This window comes from Mobula hypostoma, chromosome 1, assembly GCF_963921235.1.
Source record: "Mobula hypostoma chromosome 1, sMobHyp1.1, whole genome shotgun sequence".
NCBI classification, from domain to species: Eukaryota; Metazoa; Chordata; class Chondrichthyes; order Myliobatiformes; family Myliobatidae; genus Mobula; species Mobula hypostoma.
In genome coordinates this window covers 87,684,519-87,704,156 of record NC_086097.1, presented here as the reverse complement: position 1 = coordinate 87,704,156, position 19,638 = coordinate 87,684,519, and the positions used below count along the sequence as shown (strand labels likewise).

Sequence of the window (19,638 nt, the reverse complement as noted above, 5' to 3'; positions counted from 1 at the left end):
TAAAATGAGCACAGATCCAAGATTACAACATTCTTGACTAAATGTCTGAAAAGAAATCTGAGTCATTGGTATCAATGGGTCTGCACAACTCCACTAATTATTATAATGATTGTAGACAGTTGTCTGTCTTCTCCCATCAAAACAGTTGTATAGACAGTCCTTTGTATCAAATAATGTACACACCTCTTCAAGAACTATTGCCACAGGGCACAAGTGTTAAGAACCATCATGTTATACTTGTAGGATTAAAACAATGGCCTTTAGCATTAAGACCCAGTGATCCCGAGTGACACAGTAATTAAAGCCCAAGAGATGCAGTAAATTTAAATAAAGAGAAAATTCTGAAGATACTTAGCTGGGCAGGCAGAATCTGTGGAAAAAGGAACAAGAGTTAATGGTTCAGGTTGTTTGTTCACTTGATGAAGTTAGAAAGAACATCTTGAAAAATGGCAAGAATAAAAAGAACAAAAAGGCATGTATGAGACACGAATCAATGAAGCACATGGCAGTGGTGCCAGTTAAAAAAGTAGAGAAGACTTGTTAACTGTAGCTGACCTGTCTGAAACATGAACAGGAGGATAGTGGAGAGCAGTAATACTGCAAATAAGTTTCGGAATACTGCACATCTGAAATGAAAGAGAATGTGAGATGTACCCACTGGGCCAGGCAGCATCTGTTTGTGACTTCTCATCAGAACTGGCCAGCCCTGGAACAAGCTGAAAAGGATAGTTAGCTGACACTATTGAATCCAAAGTTGCATCATTAAGGCTGATTTATACCTGTACGTGCTTACGCCGTAGCCTACGCGAGTGGGCTACGCCATTGTGAGCATTTATACTTGTGCGTTGGTGTGTCTACATCGCTCTGCAATTCACCACCAAAACGCTATTTGGCGGTGGGGTTTCTATGCCACTGTGTTGAGTTTCTTTGTGTTGAAACTCAAACTTCAAACAATGGCGACTGAAACTGAAGGAGGGTGAATTTTCTGTTCTTGTCCGGCCACTGAGAGACATGGACGAGGAAATGCATTTCAAATATTTTCAGATGTCAGCAGGTAGATTTGACAATTTGGTTCATTGCCTGAAACCATTTATTTCACATCAGTGTACACACAGTATACTCAGAGACTGGCAATCACCATTCGAGTTTTAGCTTCAGGTGGAAGTCAACAGGATGTAGCAGCTAGCTACAAACTGGCGTCAAGCACAGGGTCCTCCATAATTTCGGAGGTCTGTAAAGCTTTATGGAAAACACGGCAGCCAGAGTTCCTCCCCTGCCCTTCAGTCGCCCAATGGGAAGCTAATGCAGCGTAGGAGGAAATGCGATGCGACCAAGCGGACCAATCACAGTTGTTGCGGTCTGCATCGCCACGATGCGTAATTACATTTTTGGGGAGATGTGTGTCTGGCTATGGCGTGAGGTACACGGCTACGCCATACCTACAGCGTCGATTTGACGTACAAGTATAAATTGGCCTTAAGGGCTATAACATAACTGCTCGGCAGATGTATCCAGTTCTGTTAGGCTTTGTTGGAACAGTGCAAGAGGTCAAATCAGGAGAAGTAAATGTCAAATGTAAGCCAGAGCCACCCTTGCAGACTGAATAGTTGTAGCACAAAGGGATCATCCAACCTGTGTTATCTATTAAGAGGAGATTACATGACATGCACCAAATGCAGTAAAGACAATTAGAAATTATATCCCTAAATGGTGGAAAGGAAAAAAAAAAGTTAAAAAGGCACTAACTACGTCCCTTGCATCTGCATCGGAATATGCCCCAAGGAGTACGACAATGGCAGAGATGGAAGAGTGAATCATGGACTTGCAAGGGGATGGCCTCATTTGGAATGCCAGAAGGGTACAAGACAGCAACAAGTGAGGCAATCGCATCATCTTTAAGGTGGTAGAAATTAGAAAAGACTAGTAAATTTCACGGAGTGAAGTAAAGCCAGATCTAACATACAGAGAGGCTTTGAGGAAAGAGAAGTAAGGTAGAAGGGCTGAAATGTGTGTATCTCAATGCAAGAAGCATCAGGAACAAAGGTGATGAACTGAGAGCTTGGATACGTACATGGAATTATGATGTAGTGGGCATGACAGAGACTTGGCTGGCACGAGGGCAGGAATGGATTCTCAATATTCCTGGATTTCAGTGCTTTAAAAGGGATAAAGAGGGCGGAAAAAGGGGAGGAGGGGTGGCATTACTGGTCAGGGATACTATTACAGCTACAGAAAGGGTGGGTATGTAGCAGGATCTTCTTTTGAGTCAATATGGGTGGAAGTCAGGAATAGGAAGGGAGCAGTTACTCTACTGGGGGTATTCTATAGGCCCTCTGGTAGCAGCAGAGATACAGAGGAGCAGATTGGGAGGCAGATTTTGGAAAGGTGCAAAAATAACAGGGTTGGTATCATGGGTGACTTTAACTTCCCTAATATTGATTGGCACCTGATTAGTTCCAAGGGTTTAGATGGGGCAGAATTTGTTAAGTGTGTCCAGGATGGATTCCTGTCACAGTATGTGGATAGGCCGACCAGGGGGAATGCCATACTAGATCTAGTACTAGGTAATGAACTGGGTCAGGTCACAGATCTCTCAGTGGGTGAGCATCTGGGGGACAGTGACCACCGCTCCTTGGCCTTTATAATTATCATGGAAAAGGATAGAATCAAAGAGGACAGGAAAATTTTTAATTGGGGAAAGGCAAATTATGAGGCTGTAAAGCTAGAACTTGCGGGTGTGAATTGGGATGATGTTTTTGCAGGGAAATGTACTATGGACATGTGGTCGATGTTTAGAGATCTCTTACGGGATGTAAGGGATAAATTTGTCCCGGTGAGGAAGATAAAGAATAGTAGGGTGAAGGAACCATGGGTGACAAGTGAAGTGGAAAGTCTAGTCAGGAGGAAGAAGGCAGCATACATGAGGTTTAGGAAGCAAGGATCAGATGGGTCTATTGAGGAATTATAGGGAAGCAAGAAAGGAGCTTAAGAAGGAGCTGAGAAGAGCAAGAAGGAGGCATGAGAAGGCCTGGCGAGTAATGGAAAGGAAAACCCCAAGGCATTCTTCAATTATGTGAAGAAAAGAAGGATGACAGGAGTGAAGGTAGGACCGATTAGAGATAAAGGTGGGAAGATGTACCTGGAGGCTGTGGAAGTGAGCGAGGTCCTCAATGAATACTTCTCTTCGGTATTCACCAATGAGAGGGAACTTGATGGTGGTGAGGACAATATGAGTGAAGTTGATGTTCTGGAGCATGCTGATATTAAGGGAGAAGAGGTGTTGGAGTTGTTAAAATACATTAGGACAGGTAAGTCCCCAGGACCTGACGGAATATTCCCCAGGCTGCTCCACGAGGCGAGAGAAGAGATTGCTGAGCCTCCGGCTAGGATCTTTATGTTGTCCACGGGAATGGTACCGGAGGATTGGAGGGAGGTGAATGTTGTTCCCTTGTTCAAAAAAGGTAGTAGGGATAGTCCGGGTAATTATAGACCAGTGAGCCTTACGTCTGTGGTGGGAAAGCTGTTGGAAAAGATTCTTAGAGATAGGATCTGTAGGCATTTAGAGAATCATTGTCTGATCAGGGACAGTCAGTATGGCTTTGTGAAGGGCAGATCGTGTCTAACAAGCCTGATAGAGTTCTTTGAGGAGGTGACCAGGCATATAGATGAGGGTAGTGCAGAGGATGTGATCTATATGGATTTTAGTAAGGCATTTGACAAGGTTCCACACGGTAGGCTTATTCAGAAAGTTAGAAGGCATGGGATCCAGGGAAGTATGGCCAGGTGGAATCAGAATTGGCTTGCCCGCAGAAGGCAGAGGGTGGTGGTGGAGGGAGTACATTCAGATTGGAGGATTGTGACTAGTGGTGTCCTACAAGGATCTGTTCTGGGACCTCTACTTTTCGTGATTTTTATTAACGACCTGGATGTGGGGGTAGAAGGGTGGGTTGGCAAGTTTGCAGACGACACAAAGGTTGGTGGTGTTGTAGATATTGTAGAGGATTGTCAAAGATTGCAGAGAGACATCGACAGGATGCAGAAGTGGGCTGAGAAGTGGCAGATGGAGTTCAACCCAGAGAAGTGTGAGGTGGTACACTTTGGAAGGACAAACTCCAAGGCAGAGTACGAAGTAAATGGCAGGATACTTGGTAGTGTGGAGGAGCAGAGGGATCTCGGGGTACATGTCCACAGATCCCTGAAAGTTGTCTCACAGGTGGATAGGGTAGTTAAGAAAGCTTATGGGGTGTTAGCTTTCATAAGTCGAGGGATAGAGTTTAAGAGTCGCGATGTAATGATGCAGCTCTATAAAACTCTGGTTAGGCCACATTTGGAGTATTGTGTCCAGTTCTGGTCACCTCACTATAGGAAGGATGTGGAAGCATTGGAAAGGGCACAGAGGAGATTTACCAGGATGCTGCCTGGTTTAGAAAGTATGCATTATGATCAGAGATTAAGGGAGCTAGGGCTTTACTCTTTGGAGAGAAGGAGGATGAGAGGGGACATGATAGAGGTGTACAAGATAATAAGAGGAATAGATAGAGTGGATAGCCCGCGCCTCTTTCCCAGGGCACCACTGCTCAATACAAGAGGACATGGCTTTAAGGTAAGGGGTGGGAAGTTCAAGGGGGATATTAGAGGAAGGCTTTTTACTCAGAGAGTGGTTGGTGCTGGAATGCACTGCCTGAGTCAGTGGTGGAGGCAGATACACTCGTGAAGTTTAAGAGACTACTAGACAGGTATATGGAGGAATCTAAGGTGGGGTCTTATATGGGAGGCAAGGTTTGAGGGTTGGCACAACATTATGGGCCGAAGGGCCTGTACTGTGCTGTACTATTCTATGTTCTATGAGTGGCTGAAAGGCAAGGCAAGCTTTGAATTACTATTTTGTGCCAGTCTTCATGGTGGAGTATGCATAACATGCCAAAGAGAGATGTTATGGCTATGATGGGAGGTGAGGACCTCAAAACAATAGCTATCACTAAAGAGGTAGTGCTGAGCAAACATATGGGCCTGAAGGTAGACAAGTCCCCTGGTCCTGATGGAATGCATCCCAGGGTACTGAAAGAAATGGCAGAAGTTATAGTAGAGGCTTTGGTGATGATTTATCAAAATTCTCTGGACTCTGGGCAGGTCCCAGCAGATTGGAAGACAGCAAGTGTCATGTCACTGTTCAAAAAAGGATGTAGGCAAAAGGCAGGTAACTATAGGCCAGCTAGTTTAACATCTGTAGTTGGAAGAATGCTTGGAGCTATCATTAAAGAAGAAATAGTTAGGCACCTGGAAAGAAATGGATCCATCAGGCAGGCGCAGCATGGATTCAGCAAAGGAAGGTCCTATTTGACAAACTTACTGGAGTTCTTTGAGGATATAACGAGTGCAGTGGATACAGCGGAAAAGTTGGATGCTATTTACTTGGATTTCCAGAAGATGTTCAATAAGGAGCCACATAAAAGACATATCCATAAGATAAGGATGCATAGAGTGGGGGGTGATGTACTGGCATTAATAGAGGATTGGTTAACTAATAAAAAGCAGAGAGTTGGGATACATGGGTGTTACCCTGGTTGGCAATCAGTGGTGAGTAGTGTGCCACAGGGGTTGGTGCTGGGCCCACAACTATTCACAATACACATTATCAATCTGGAAGAGGGGACCGAGTGCAGTGTATCTAAATTTCATAGTCAGTCATTGTCATACTTTATTGATCCCGGGGGAAATTGGTTTTTGTTACAGTTGCACCATAAATAATAAATAGTAATAGAACCATAAATAGTTAAATAGTAATATGTAAATTATGCCAGTAAATTATGAAATAAGACCAGGACCAGTCTATTGGCTCAGGGTGTCTGACCCTCCAGGGGAGGAGTTGTAAAGTTTGATAGCCACAGGCAGGAATGACTTCCTATGACGCTCTGTGCTGCATTTGCTGATGATACTAAATTGATTGGAAAAGCAAATTGTGCAGAAGATATGGAGAGTCTGCAGAAAGATATGGGTAGGTTAAGTGAGTGGGCAAGGGTCTGGCAGATGGAGTACAATGGTGTTAAATGTGAGATCATCCACTTTGGAAGGAAAAATGAAAGAGCACATTATTACTTAAATGGTAAAAAAAAATGCAGCATGCTGCTATGCAGAGGGACTTGCTTGTGCGTGAATCACAAAAGGTTGGTTTGCAGGTGCAGCAGGCTATCAAGAAGGCAAATGGAATGTTGACCTTCATTACTAGAGGGATTGAATTTAAGAGCAGGGAGGTTATGCTGCAACTATACATGGTACTGGTGAGGCTACACCTGCAGTACTGCATACAATTCTGGTTTCCTTACTTGGAGGATATACCTGCTTTGGAGGCAGTTCACCAGGTTGATTCCAGAGATGAGTGAGTTAGGCTATGAGGAGAGATTGAGTCGCCTGGGACTGTATTCGCTGGAATTCAGAAGAATGAGAGAAGATCTTATATAAACATATAAAATTATAAAAGGGATAGATAAGACAGAGGCAGGAAAGTTGTTTCCACTGGAAGGTGAGACTAGAACTAGGGGACATAGCCCTAAGGTTCGGGGGAGTAGACTTAGAATGGAGATGATGAGGAACTACTTTTCCCAGAGGGTGGTGTATCTGTGGAATTCTCTGCCCAATGAAGCAGTGGAGGCTACCTCTGTAAATATATTCAAGTCAGGTTGGATGGATTTTTGCATAGAAGGGGAATTAAGGGTTATGGGAAAAGGGAGGTAGGTGGAGATGAGTTCATGGCCAGATCAGCAATGATCTTATTGAATAGCGGAGCAGGCTCAACAGGCCAGATGCCGTATTACTGCTCCCATTTCTAATGTTCTTATATTCTTACGTTAAAAGGAAAATCCCACTGTTAGTGTGGCAGAAGGAGAGGGGCTACAAGAAAAGCTATAAACAGAAATGCAGGAAGTGGAACAGATGTAATTGAGACCCGTGTTATTTATGGTGGAGAGGAAACCATTCATAAGGAAGAAGGAAGACACTGGTATGACAAGTATCAACAGAACAAATACTCATGAGTGGGAAGAGCAGGGAGAGTGGAATAAAGTCTAAAGGAGATATGAGAATAGGACAGTCAAGACAACTGAGGGACCTTTATGTCTGTATCAGGCATTGAGAATCTGTGTTAGCTGAAAGGAAACAGCAACAGCAAGATACATAGAGGAAGTAAATATTAGCATGCTTTGTGAGTCAGAGGGATCATTTTCCAACTCTTCATAGTTGTGATGAAAGATCATTGACTTGATAACATTAACTGTTTCTCTCTGCATGTGAGGATGCCTAACTTATTTAGCATTTCTAGTTTTTTTTCTCAATGTAGATTACAATGAAAAAATTTCTATTTTCATCTGAACAGGTTATTAAGTGAAATAGAAGTTCATCCTTTGATAACCTTTGCTTTATTATATTGAAGTTTTAAACCACAATCATTTAAGAATTATTTTAAATATATGGTCATTATAAGACTTTTGAAGTGTTTGCCCTGATTGTTAATGAAGCTTCCGTGATTCAATAAGTTTTTTTAAAAAATGGTTAAAAATAATGCAGGAAGTAATATACAAGCATCTTCATCTCCTCTGCTTCTCTGGGTTTTCTTAAGTGCACCCAACCTCCCACAAAGGTTTTCTGAGAAATCAATAGGCCTTTACTCCACCCCTCCACAATCCAGACAAAGACAGTAGCAAACAGATGTTAACAAATTGTTTTTGTTTTAAAATATCTGGCTAGTCATAAAAAAAATTATGCACATTTTTCTCCTGGGGCTTCCTGTGAAATTTAGGATTACAGACTTCTGATTGGAGTCTTTTCAGTATCACTCTGCTCTGAACTATAAGAAATTATGTCATGAGTTAGTCAGGAGCAATACGATTTCCAAATAACAAAACTCCAGACACAGATGCAGCAAATCGCAGCTATCAGTCTGCTCCCCAATGCCTGTGGAAAGGTGTTTTCCAAGAGTCATAAACTATCCTTGCTTCCAGACAACAGAGATTCAGAAGAATGCACAAGAAGAATTAAAATATACAATCTTCCAAGGAAGCATTGCATTTTCCAGCTTCAGGTTCAAGAGAAGATAAGGTTACTTCAAACTGTTTCTGTACAGATCCTCAATTTCCACCTCATCCTCTCACAAATAATAATACATTAGTAATTCCGAATTATTTTCCCCCCACGTTATGATTAGTTTGAACAAAGTTTTCTCTTGAAATTACAGTGAAGTGCTTATTTATGGCAATCAGTCACTTTCCTGCCATTGTGGAAAATAAAGCACAACATCAAAAAGTATTTGAAAGAAAGTGCAGAAAAATGGTCTTTTTCGTCCCGTGTCCTGTGAACATACAGTTTCTTCGTTCACTTCCTAAGGTAAGGATTGATACTGATGTATAATTCCATAGGTTGTCTCAATGCTATCATACATCATTCAAAATGACATTTTCCAAGGGTTGAGACATAGTAGAAGGGAGGTGCAATTGGAAGCAGTAGCCTTTACTTTTCATGCGTCGATTCAAATGACAGATCCAGCTCAAATCTAACCCTCTGGAACACTATTACAATTCACAAGCATTAAGAGGTTAAGCTGCTTATAAAAACAGACCTTTACCAAAGACAATATATATGTAGGTGAAGGCACACCAGCCAAATTCTACTCTTAAATTGACTCCTACATTAGGAAAAGCATTTAGATAACCAGCAGGCACATAAAAGATAATAATTAAGCACGGTCTTAAAAAATGAACTTTTTTTTAAAAAATGGTATTACTAGTGATTAGTATTACTATACAAATGACTACTAGCAGCCTTAAACTAGTTTGCCCAACTGTCTTGCTAATATTCTCGCTGTAGGGTAGGGAGAGACTGCCTACTTCTGGAATATCATGAGGTATACCGGCTGTCATTGTATATAGAAGACAATACTGCCAGATTTTCCAGATGTTGTGTTTATGTATTGGAAAATGCCAAATTTGGTTTGAACCCCTAATCATGTGGGAATAAATGTAGAATTACATACCTGTGGTAGGGAGATTACATGGTATGACAAAATTTTCATGGTAACCACCAACATATTATTTAGGTGGACTAATACATTGCATTTCCCAGAAAAATTCTCAACAACCAGTAGTGGAGTTCTGCTGGTAATGCACACTATTCATGTAAAAATATACTTTGTTAAAGGTCCACGCAACCGTGCCATAATTAAAAGTGGCTGGCTAATTGATTTGCAATTGGAAACATTAGCCCTTACTTTCACGTGGCACTTCAAATGACAGATTCAGCTCAAATCTAACCTTTTGGAACACAATATCACAATTCATAGACATTAAGAGATTAAGCTGTGTAAAAGAACAGAACTTTACCAAAGACAAAACATATTCTTTGAATTTATTTCAAAGGGATTGTTCTTTTTGCTTACATGTGCTGAAAAATCAGAAGTAAATCCTCCAAGCACACTGCAAGATATCCTGTTCCAACTGCCAGGACTCTACTGTCACAACTTGAATCACATTTCCAAATCTGGTCTCCACTGTTGTTTCCTGTTAAATAGTGCATCCAAAATATGATCAGTTGAAAGATGCAACAACTTAAAAGTAAAGCATTCCAATATGACTCATGATCCAGCCTCATTCCTCCGAGCATACAGTATTTCATTTGAGTAATATACGTCAAAGTAAAGCTTCCCTACCAATTGTTCTTGCATGATTATGACTCAGATTCACAAGGACCAGTTAAAAAGTTTGCAGCAGACACCACTGAACTGACAGAATAGAATAAATGCTGCAGCATTCACCTTGAAACTTAACCATTAAAGGGGACAAAGCGAAGGACATAAATGTGTTTTAATTAAAGCGATATTTACAGGGGTGATTAATTTATTAACTTAAATTGCTTGTATCCCAAACAGGCCAAGAACGGCAGTGTCTATACCTGTGCTGCATGGCATCTAAGTAAATACAATTAAATGAAAAGTCAAGTTTGAAAAAACAATGAAGAGGAAAAGCACACTCAGGCACTGGAAATGCGTCATGGAATGTACCAGATGGGACGCGAATATTGTTCACAATACAATATTGCTTATTGTGAATAAATCCAGCTATGGATTATCCCTGCGAGCACGCAAGCAATTTACTTCATGGCATGCCACAAATCCCGCACACATTATGCACATAACAGACAAGCACACACAGAAAGACACAGATTTATTATACACAGAGTCTGTTACAAGAAAAAAACACCGAAGGGTAGCGATAACAGGAAGCACCAAACAAAGCTCGAGCAATTTATCAGCATCATCTGAATTTGATTAAAATGCTGAAATATCCTCCAGTGCACATTGTACAGAAAAATGGCACTTGCTGATGACTAAAGTTGTACAATGATTGGGTTGCTTCAAACATTTAATGAACATTTTGATTGATGCATCAATTATAGAAGTCATCACTGTCCCTGGCTATATTGGTTGAATTTCACAAAATATAGCAGAGTAAATGGGTAAGTATGTGAATCTGAATGTGTAATGTAGCCTAATAAAGAAAGAATTACTGCGATCAAATCGTACTGTGGAGAGCATGCATACAGATTTGAACATTTCCTTTGTAGTAGGCACATACAGCCAGATTCAAAATCAGAAAATCAAAGTACCTTGTGCAAGTCCTGTTAATTAAAGGTGATGTGTGCCCAGGCAGTTTGCTATGATATACTCTCTACTTGTACAATCACAAAGTTGAATGTATGAGGTGAGTTACAATTTCAAAGGGCAGAGTCTTCCACATCTCTATGTTGAGAAGACCAATTATTCCATTCAATGATTACTTTTATACAGGCATATAGGAAAAAGGAATTCAGCATCTTGTGCCTGCTTTGCCATTCAATATCATGGCTAATCTTCTACGATGGCACCATTTATAGCACTTATCCCACAGCCCTCAATTCCCTGAATACCTAATCCCATTGATAGCTTGGGTTTTACCACCCTAATCACAACCTTCGTATAGCAATATTATGACCACCTTACACTATAATGTACTTTTTTTGATTTGTTCTTTCTTGTATAGTTTTAGACTATAAGATATAGGAGTAGAATTAGGCCATTTGGACCATCAAGTCTGCTCCACCATTCAATCACATTGAATTATTTTTCATCTCTGCCCCATGCTCTTGCCCTCTCCCTGTAATTTTTGATGCCCTAACTAATCAAAAAGATATCAAACTCCACTTTAAGTATACCCAATAACTTAACCTCTATGCCAGTCTGTTGGCAATGAATTCCACAGATTCACCACCTTCTGGCTAAAGAAATTCCTCCTCATTGCTAATCTAAAGTCATCCTTCTATTCCAAGGTGATGCTCTCTGGTCCTGGACTCTCCCACTATTAGAAACATCTTCTCCAGATCCACTCTATCTAGGTCTTTCGATATTGGGTAGGTTTCAATGAGATGCTCCCCTTATTCTTCTAAACTCCAGTGAGTATAGACCCAGACCCATCAAACATTCCTCATACGTTAACCCTTTCATTCCTGGGTTCACCCTCATAAACCTCCTCTGGACCCTCTCAATGCCAGCATACCCTTTCTTATATAACTGCCTAAAACTGCCCACGAATACAGCCTGACCAATATTTTATGAAGTCTCGGCATTATATCCCAGCTCTTTAATCTAGTCCTCTTAAAATGGATGTTTACGTTGCATTTGCCTTCCTCACTAGTGACATAACCTGCAAGATAACTTTAGGGAATTCTGCACTAGGATTCTCAAGTCCCTCTGCACCTCCAATTTCTGAATTTGCTCCCCATTTAGAAAATAGTCTACTCCTTTATTCCTTCTACCAAAGTGCAGGACCATTAAACTTCTTTATACTGCATTCCATCTGCCACTTCTTTGTCCATTCTCTGCCCAACTCCTTCTGCAGATTCCCTGCTTCCTCAATACTACCTCCCTTTCCACCCATCCTTGTTAAATCCACAAACTTGTCCACCAAGTCATCAATTCCATCATTCACATCACTAACATAACTCCAAAAGCAGCGGGCCTAACACCATCCCCTGCGGAACATCACTACTTACTGGTAACCGACTAGAGAAGGCCACCTTTATTCCCACTCTCTGGTTAACTGACAGAAGGCAATCTTCTGCCCATGTTAGTATCTTTCCTGGAATACCATGGGCTCTTATCTTGTTTAGCAGCCTTATGTGCAGCACCTTTTCAAAGGCCTTCTGAAAACTCAAGTTTTGTTTATGTCTTTCTTATGAATGTCGTGTATCTGATACTATATGCATGATATGCTGCTGCACACAAGTGCTTCTTTGTACACACATATACTAATGCATATGACAATAAGCTCAACGTAGGCATTCCATATGCTCAGTGACCGTCTTGGCAGCCTTCTTAGGTACGGAATTCCAAAACATCACCACCTTTTAGGAGAATAAATTCCTTCTCAGCACTGTAATGGTTATTATTCTATAGGGGATTTATTGAGTTTGCCCACAAGAAAATGAATCCCAAGGTTGTATATTGTGACATATACATACTTTGATAATAAATCTACTTTGAACTTCAATAAGTGGCCATGCCCCTTTTAGTGAGTGTGACTAGTCAGCTCAGTGTTCTCATTCAGTCCTAGCTCCTAGTTTGTCCTGTAAATGTATATTGCACTCCTGAATATTACAGGTAAACCTATCTTACTCAATATTACAGTATCTTTGAATCACACTTTACAAGGTGATGCAAATTTGAAAATTATGGAAGGATGGCACTAAGTATCCAAGATATCTTCAAGGAGCAGTGCCTCACTACATTTTCTAAATTTCTGTTTTTGCACTACTTATTTCATTCAATATACACATACTTTTTTACTGTAATTCACAGTTTTTTCCTATATCATCATGCACTACAATGTACTGCTGCTGCCACAAGTTAACAAATTTCACGACATATGCCGGTGATATTAAACCTGATTCTGAATTAAGCAAAGATTATATGTCAGATTTAGAACAAAGGATATGAAAAATATTCTCACAGATTTGAAATTATGGCAGGGTAATGCAAGCATTCACACTAACTTAGATGTCTCTAATTAAAGAAACAAAAGCCGGGTGATTAGATTTATTTGCTTCCAAAGGTGACAGATTGGCTTGATCAAATGCTCATATCACTGGCATAGTGGTGTGGTGATGGGACTTTGAAAAGAAAGCCAAAATTGTCTATTTAAATCCCAAAAATTGTCAAAAGATCTGCATTAGGTATGACTACCAAGCGAAATCCCAAACGCAACAATGGCATGTAATAAGTACAGCCTTACCAGAATGTCTACATCCAAAGAACAAAAATATATTGCAAATTTTTTCAAAACTGCCATCAACAACACATGGGTGCAAACACAAGTGTTTCAGCCAGAGCCCAGTTGGTAGCACTCTCACCCCAAATCAGAAGATGGCTGATTTAAGTCTTAATGGATATTGGTATTAGTCAAGCTGAAATCTCAGTGAAGGACTGGGTACCATCAAAAGAGTGAGCTTTTAGTTCTCATATTGAACGTTCATGATTCCACGGTACCACTTTGAAGTGGCATTCTCTCAGAAGCCCTGACAAATATGCATCTTTCAGTTAACATTGCCCACAAAACAGAGGCTGATGAAGGGTCTCAGCCCGAACTGTTGAGTGCTTATTCACCTTCACCGATGTTGTCTGACCTGCTGAGTTCCTCCAGCATTTTGTGTGTGTTCCTCTGGATTTCCAGCATCTACAGAATCCCTTGTGTCCACAAAATGGAGAAATGCCTTCACAGACAAAATGCTGAAGGAACTTAGTAAGTCAGGCAGCATCTATAGAGGGGAATAAACAGTTAATGCGTCAAGTTAAGCCCCTATAGCATGATAGGAAAGGAAGGGGCAGAAGCCAGAAAAGAAGCCCCGTCTTTCCAGTCCTGATGAAGGGCTTTGGCCCCAAGTGTTGACTGTTTATTCCCCTCCATAGATACTGTCTGGCTTCCTGAGTTCCTTCAGTAATCTGTGTGTGTTGTTCAAGATTTCTAGCAACTCCAGAAGCTCTTCTGTTTAATGACTGGGCATCGCCCACAACCAGCAGCATTCTGGTTCCGATTCTGATTCCTACATTCCCTACAACTTATACAGTGGCATGCTAAAGTTTGGGCACCCCGGTCATAATTTCTGTTACTATGAATAGCTAAGCCAGTAAAAGATGTCCTGATTTTCAAAAGGTATAAAGTTAAAGATGACACATTTCTTTAATATTTTAAGCAAGAAAACTTTTTTTAAATTTCCATCTTTTACAGTTTCAAAATAACCAAAAAGGAAAAGAGCCCAAAGCAAAGGTTTGGGCACCCTGCATGGCAGTACTTAGTCACACCCCCTTTGGTTGTAAATGCTTGTAAATGCTTTCTGTAGCCAGCTAAGAGTCTTTCAATTCTTCTTTGGGGGATTTTCACCCATTCTTCCTTGCAAAAGGCTTCTAGTCTGTGAGATTCTTGGGCCATCTTGCATGCACTGCTCTTTTAAGGTCTATCCACAGATTCTCGATGATGTTTACGTCAGGGGACAGTGAGGGCGATGGCAAAACCTTCAGCTTGAGCCTCTTGAGGTAGTCCATTGTGGATTTTAAGGTGTGTTTACGATCATTATCTTGTTGTAGAAGCCATCCTCTTTTCATCTTGGGCTTTTTTTTACAGACGGTGTGATGTTTGCTTCCAGAATTTGCTGGTATTTAATTGAATTCATTCTTCCCTCTGCCAGTAAATGTTCCCCGTGCCACTGGCTGCAACACAAGCCCAAAGCATGATCGATCCACCCCCGTGCTTAACAGTTGGAGAGGTGTTCTTTTCATGAAATTCTGTACCCTTTTTTCTTCAAACATACCTTTTCTCATTGTGGCCAACAAGTTCTATTTTAACTTCATCAGTCCACAGGACTTGTTTCCAAAATGCATCAGGCTTGTTTAGATGTTCCTTTGAACTTTTTGAATAGAACTTTTTGGCATGGGGAATATTTACTGGTAGAGGGAAGAATGAATTCAATTAAATACCAGCAAATTCTGGAAGCAAACATCACACCGTCTGTAAAAAAAAAGCCCAAGATGAAGAGGATGGCTTCTACAACAGGATAATGATCCTAAGCACACCTCAAAATCCACAATGGACTACCTCAAGAGGCGCAAGCTGAAGGTTTTGCCATGGCCCTCACAGTCCCCTGACCTAAACATCATCGAAGATCTGTAGACAGACCTTAAAAGAGCAGTGCATGCAAGACAGCCCAAGAATCTCACAGAACTAGAAGCCTTTTGCAAGGACGAATGGCTGAAAATCCCCCACACAAGGCTCTTAGGTGGCTACAAAAAGCATTTACAAGCTGCGATACTTGCCAAAGGGGGTGTTACTAAGTACTGCCATGCAGGGTGCCCAAACCTTTGCTTCGGGCTCTTTTCCTTTTTGGTTATTTTGAAACTGTAAAAGATGGAAATTAAAAAAAAGTTTTCTTGCTTAAAATATTAAAGAAATGTGTCATCTTTAACTTTATGCCTTTTGGAAATCAGGTCATCTTTTACTCGCTTAGCTATTCATGGTAACAGAAATTTTGACCAGGGGTGCCCAAACTTTTGCATGCCACTGTACTTCAGATGCTTCATCTCAAGCTTAGAAAAATGGCAACTACATTGAAAACCTGCATTTTAAAAGGGTTTGGATAATGTTTGTTCATAAGTTTTTCGTCAGTTACTTTTTCATCATTTGATATTTTTCATCAGTTGATTTTTACACTAGTTTGTATTAGATAGTCAATACAAACTAGAAAATAATAAAAAAAAAGACAAAATTGTAAATGCAATCTATTTCCAAAACTCTCAACTGTTTTAGTTTCATAATCCTTTGGGAAAGGAAACAGGGAGGACAAAAATGCCAAGTTTCGATACTGTCTAGTCATAACAAATGCATTATTGTATTAATATTCTCAATGTCACTGACAGATACATAATGCAGAAAGCGGTTTTATAACACAATGTCCTTTTGTGTTCTTTCATTTATGCAGGGCAATGTAAATATTCTATGCACTGCTACTTATTAAATGGATTATTTCTAAAACACTTTTAACGATCCATCAAACTAGTCCGTCTCCATAATCCTGAATGGTACTACATTATTTTCCCAACACAGCCATCCACAAAATAGCACAATAACAGCTGGTGCACAGACAAGTAACATTAAAGTCAAGATGTGACAGAGGTTGGAACAGAGAGAAAAAACTAAGTCTCTTCAACTAGCAACTTATGTTGAAAACATCTGCATAGAAACCTCCAAATGTGTTTGTACGCTACACCATTTCATATGTGGGAGTATGGATACTATTTTGTTACTTGATCAGAGCTGTATTTATACAGTATAGACACACAGGAACAGAGAATTGTTAAGATCTTGGAAAGAAATAAAAGATATCAAGTGGATGGGAGGCAGTGACTCTGAAAAGATAAATTCAGCCCCAATTAGTAACAGCTGTACGTCTACTTTTGCAATACTTTGTAGCAATAATCACAAACACCAAGCCATTAGATTTTATAGTTGACATTCCAGCTTCTATCACCCTGCACTCCAACCCACTCATCCCCCCACATGGTTCAGCACAGTTTTGCTCAAATTTATGATTCCTCTATAAAAGGTTTTATTCTACATAGAACATGATGCAAACATTAACATTCAAACTTTGAGTCTTATGCAGCTATTTAAAATAATGTGACACAAGCCAAAGTTATCGAAAATATTCAGTTTATTTTCTGCGACCAGACTGACTCATGAGTTATTCTCAAATAAATTTCAAGTCTGAAAGAAAGGTGCAATTTTACTTTTTGCAGAGCTCATTTCCCCAATGTATAGTTCTATAAACTAGGACTGAGAATTGTCCTCAATATCATATAATAAATTGTGATCATAACCAACTCACATTAGAACAGCATGATATTGTGTGCTACTCCAACGTTAGCTATTGTTCGGACCTTATTTTAATGGGGCAGTCATTAATAAAGAGACACAAAATCTAATCAGCAAAATAGCATTATACAGGTTTCTCCCACCATCCGAAGGTGGATCATTCCTATGAAACGGTTTGTAAGCCAGAATGTCGTAAAGTGAAGAAGCAATTACCATTTATTTATATGGGAAAATTTTGTGAGCGTTCGCAGACCCAAAAATAACCGACCAAATCATGCCAAATAACACATAAAACCTAAAATAACAGTAACATACAGTAAAAGCAGGAATGATATGATAAATACACAGCCTTTATAAAGTAGAAATACTTTTCCACAATCATTGCCTGAATTGTTCTCTGTAATGAAAATCTCACGCAAGCGCTCTCGGCAAAAACACTCTCTCCAGTAACATTTAAGCGATGAAGTTGCCAAATCATACCAAATAACATGTAAAAATACACAGCCTATATAAAGTAGAAATAATGTATGGTGTAGTATCACTTACTGGAACTGGGACAGCGCAGAGCACACTGATGATGGTGTGTTAGGCTGAGTCATCAGAGTTTGGGTGGTGCAGTGGCCCCCACCCTCCAGGCTGCAAACCAATACCGATCCACGAAGCATGCAGGGGTACAGCAGCAGCCCGGAGGCATCTAGCACATCTTTAAGAAAAAAGCCGGAATAAACATGCTAATTATTTAGGTGTCACCTGGCACGTAATTGTCAGCCCAGATCAGAGGCAATTGCCGATTGCATCGCCTCTGATCTGGGCCGAAATTTACGTGCCGAGCGGCACCTAATTAATTAGTTTGTTTATTTCGGCATTTTTCTTAAAGATGGGCTGTGTGCCTCCCGGCTACCGCTGCATTCTCCGCGAATCGGTATCACAGCCTAGGGGTTGGGGTGGTGGGACACTAGGGTGGTGGGACACTAGGGTGTCATCTCATCGTCGTCTGTTTCCATTAGGGCAGGCAGGTCATCTTCTTCTATCTCTGCCTGCCTCGATGTTGAACGTCAAGGTTCGTCATCTGCTGTGGCTGATGTGGAAGGCTTGTTTGACTGCTTAGCCTCGAGCATTTTTCTATCATACAGTTCTTTGTAAGGACTCAAACCACCGTGCAAATACGCCCTAAACTGACATACCCTTTCAAAATTAAAGTCGTACTTTATCATTACTCATTCGGTTTCGATTGTTATCCTTTCCTCTTCTAACTGCATCAGCTCTTCATCTACCAGTTCTTGGTCATGGGATGCCAAAACCTCTTCAACATCATCTTCATCAACTTCCACAAGCCAAACTCACCTTCTCCTTACTTGGTTCACTACAATCAAAACGCTTAATTATTTCTAGTTTTATGCTAAGTGTAACACTCTTACAAGCTCTTTTAGGTTTTTCCGATACCTTAGAACTCACCTTGCTAACGGCTGCTCACAGGCACGTGCTTAAGCAATGCCAGCGAGAATGCCATTCCGAATCTGGGGGAAAGCGGCTGTTCGGGGCGCGCGCTGATTTTTATCGCGCACTGCTTTTTTTTTATTGTGCGCTGCTTTTTCCGCGCGCTGCCTTTTTTTGTAACAGTGAAAACACCTTCTGTTAGCAAAAACAGGGAACTAATCTAGGTCTTTCGTAACGGTGAGGTTTCGTAAAGCGAACATTCGAAAAGCGGGGGACACCTGTAATATCATGGAAAAGTAGTATCACCAGAGCCGTATGATTAATACATTTAACCATTCACTGTATTGTCTTACAGTTCTAATGAAAAGCAACAGTGATGTGCAGTTTTACAGCTCCTATATCTACTCCAAGAATACAAATATAAATTGACATTTCAGTGTAGTATGAAGGTATTATTGCTTTGTCAAGATTGCTGTCTTTCAGAAGAAATATTACGCCAAAGTCCTATCCGTCACCTTATGCGGATACCCAACATCACAAAGCACTGTTTGAAAACAAAACCTAGATAAAAGGTATCCTTCCTAACATTTATTCCTCAAATAATACGACTGCAGCATGTTCAGGTGAGAGGGTCACAAGCCTGAAATGTTGACTGTTTCTACTTCCACAGATGCTGCCTGACCTATGAGTTTTTCCAGCATTTTGTGTTTTTGGTTCCAACTTCCAACATACACTTTTAATTTTTTTTCCATTCCCCGATATAGTATGTCTGGTCTTTAATGCTTTGTTGTTTGCATGGACCTTATTCTAGCATCTTAACCACAACAGTGGCTACCTTACATGTAAATCTCTTGAAGACCGAGAAGGGTGGAAATGAGGGAAAACTACTCCACAAATAAGTGATGTAATCTCATTTACCTTCTCCCGGAAGCTGATTTCAAATTTCTTGCTCCTATAGCAAACTCTGTTAAACAGGTTTATTCAGAGACAGACATTCTCAATAGCATAAATAAACGGCGAACTCCTCTCTCTCTCTGAATTTTCTGAGTGCAGGGTAATTTGTTTCCCTTCCCCATTCAAATTTTATAATATCCCGTTCCAAGATTGTTGAAACAAACTTCCAATCCACTTTTTGTATTAAATCCTACTTACATGTTTCCACGTGGGTAAAACCAGAATCAGGTAGACACTAATTAATCCAACAAGAATCTCATTAGGCTACTTCACTACTGTAAGAATGCATTTACACAGAAATTAGCCG

General features: G+C 40.5%; 1 protein-coding gene across 11 annotated transcripts in view; it reads right to left on the bottom strand.

Annotated features, from left to right (window-relative positions):
• The window catches only part of sipa1l1 (signal-induced proliferation-associated 1 like 1), a 444,836-nt gene that overhangs the window by 247,537 nt on the left and 177,661 nt on the right, over positions 1-19,638 (bottom strand). The window contains exon 5 of one of the 11 annotated variants that reach the window (XM_063052321.1): positions 9,425-9,545. The exons of the other annotated variants lie outside the window; for them this stretch is intronic. The gene's annotated coding sequence lies outside the window, so the exon portion shown is untranslated. The remainder of the gene's footprint in view (positions 1-9,424; positions 9,546-19,638) is intronic. 11 annotated transcript variants of the gene reach the window in all.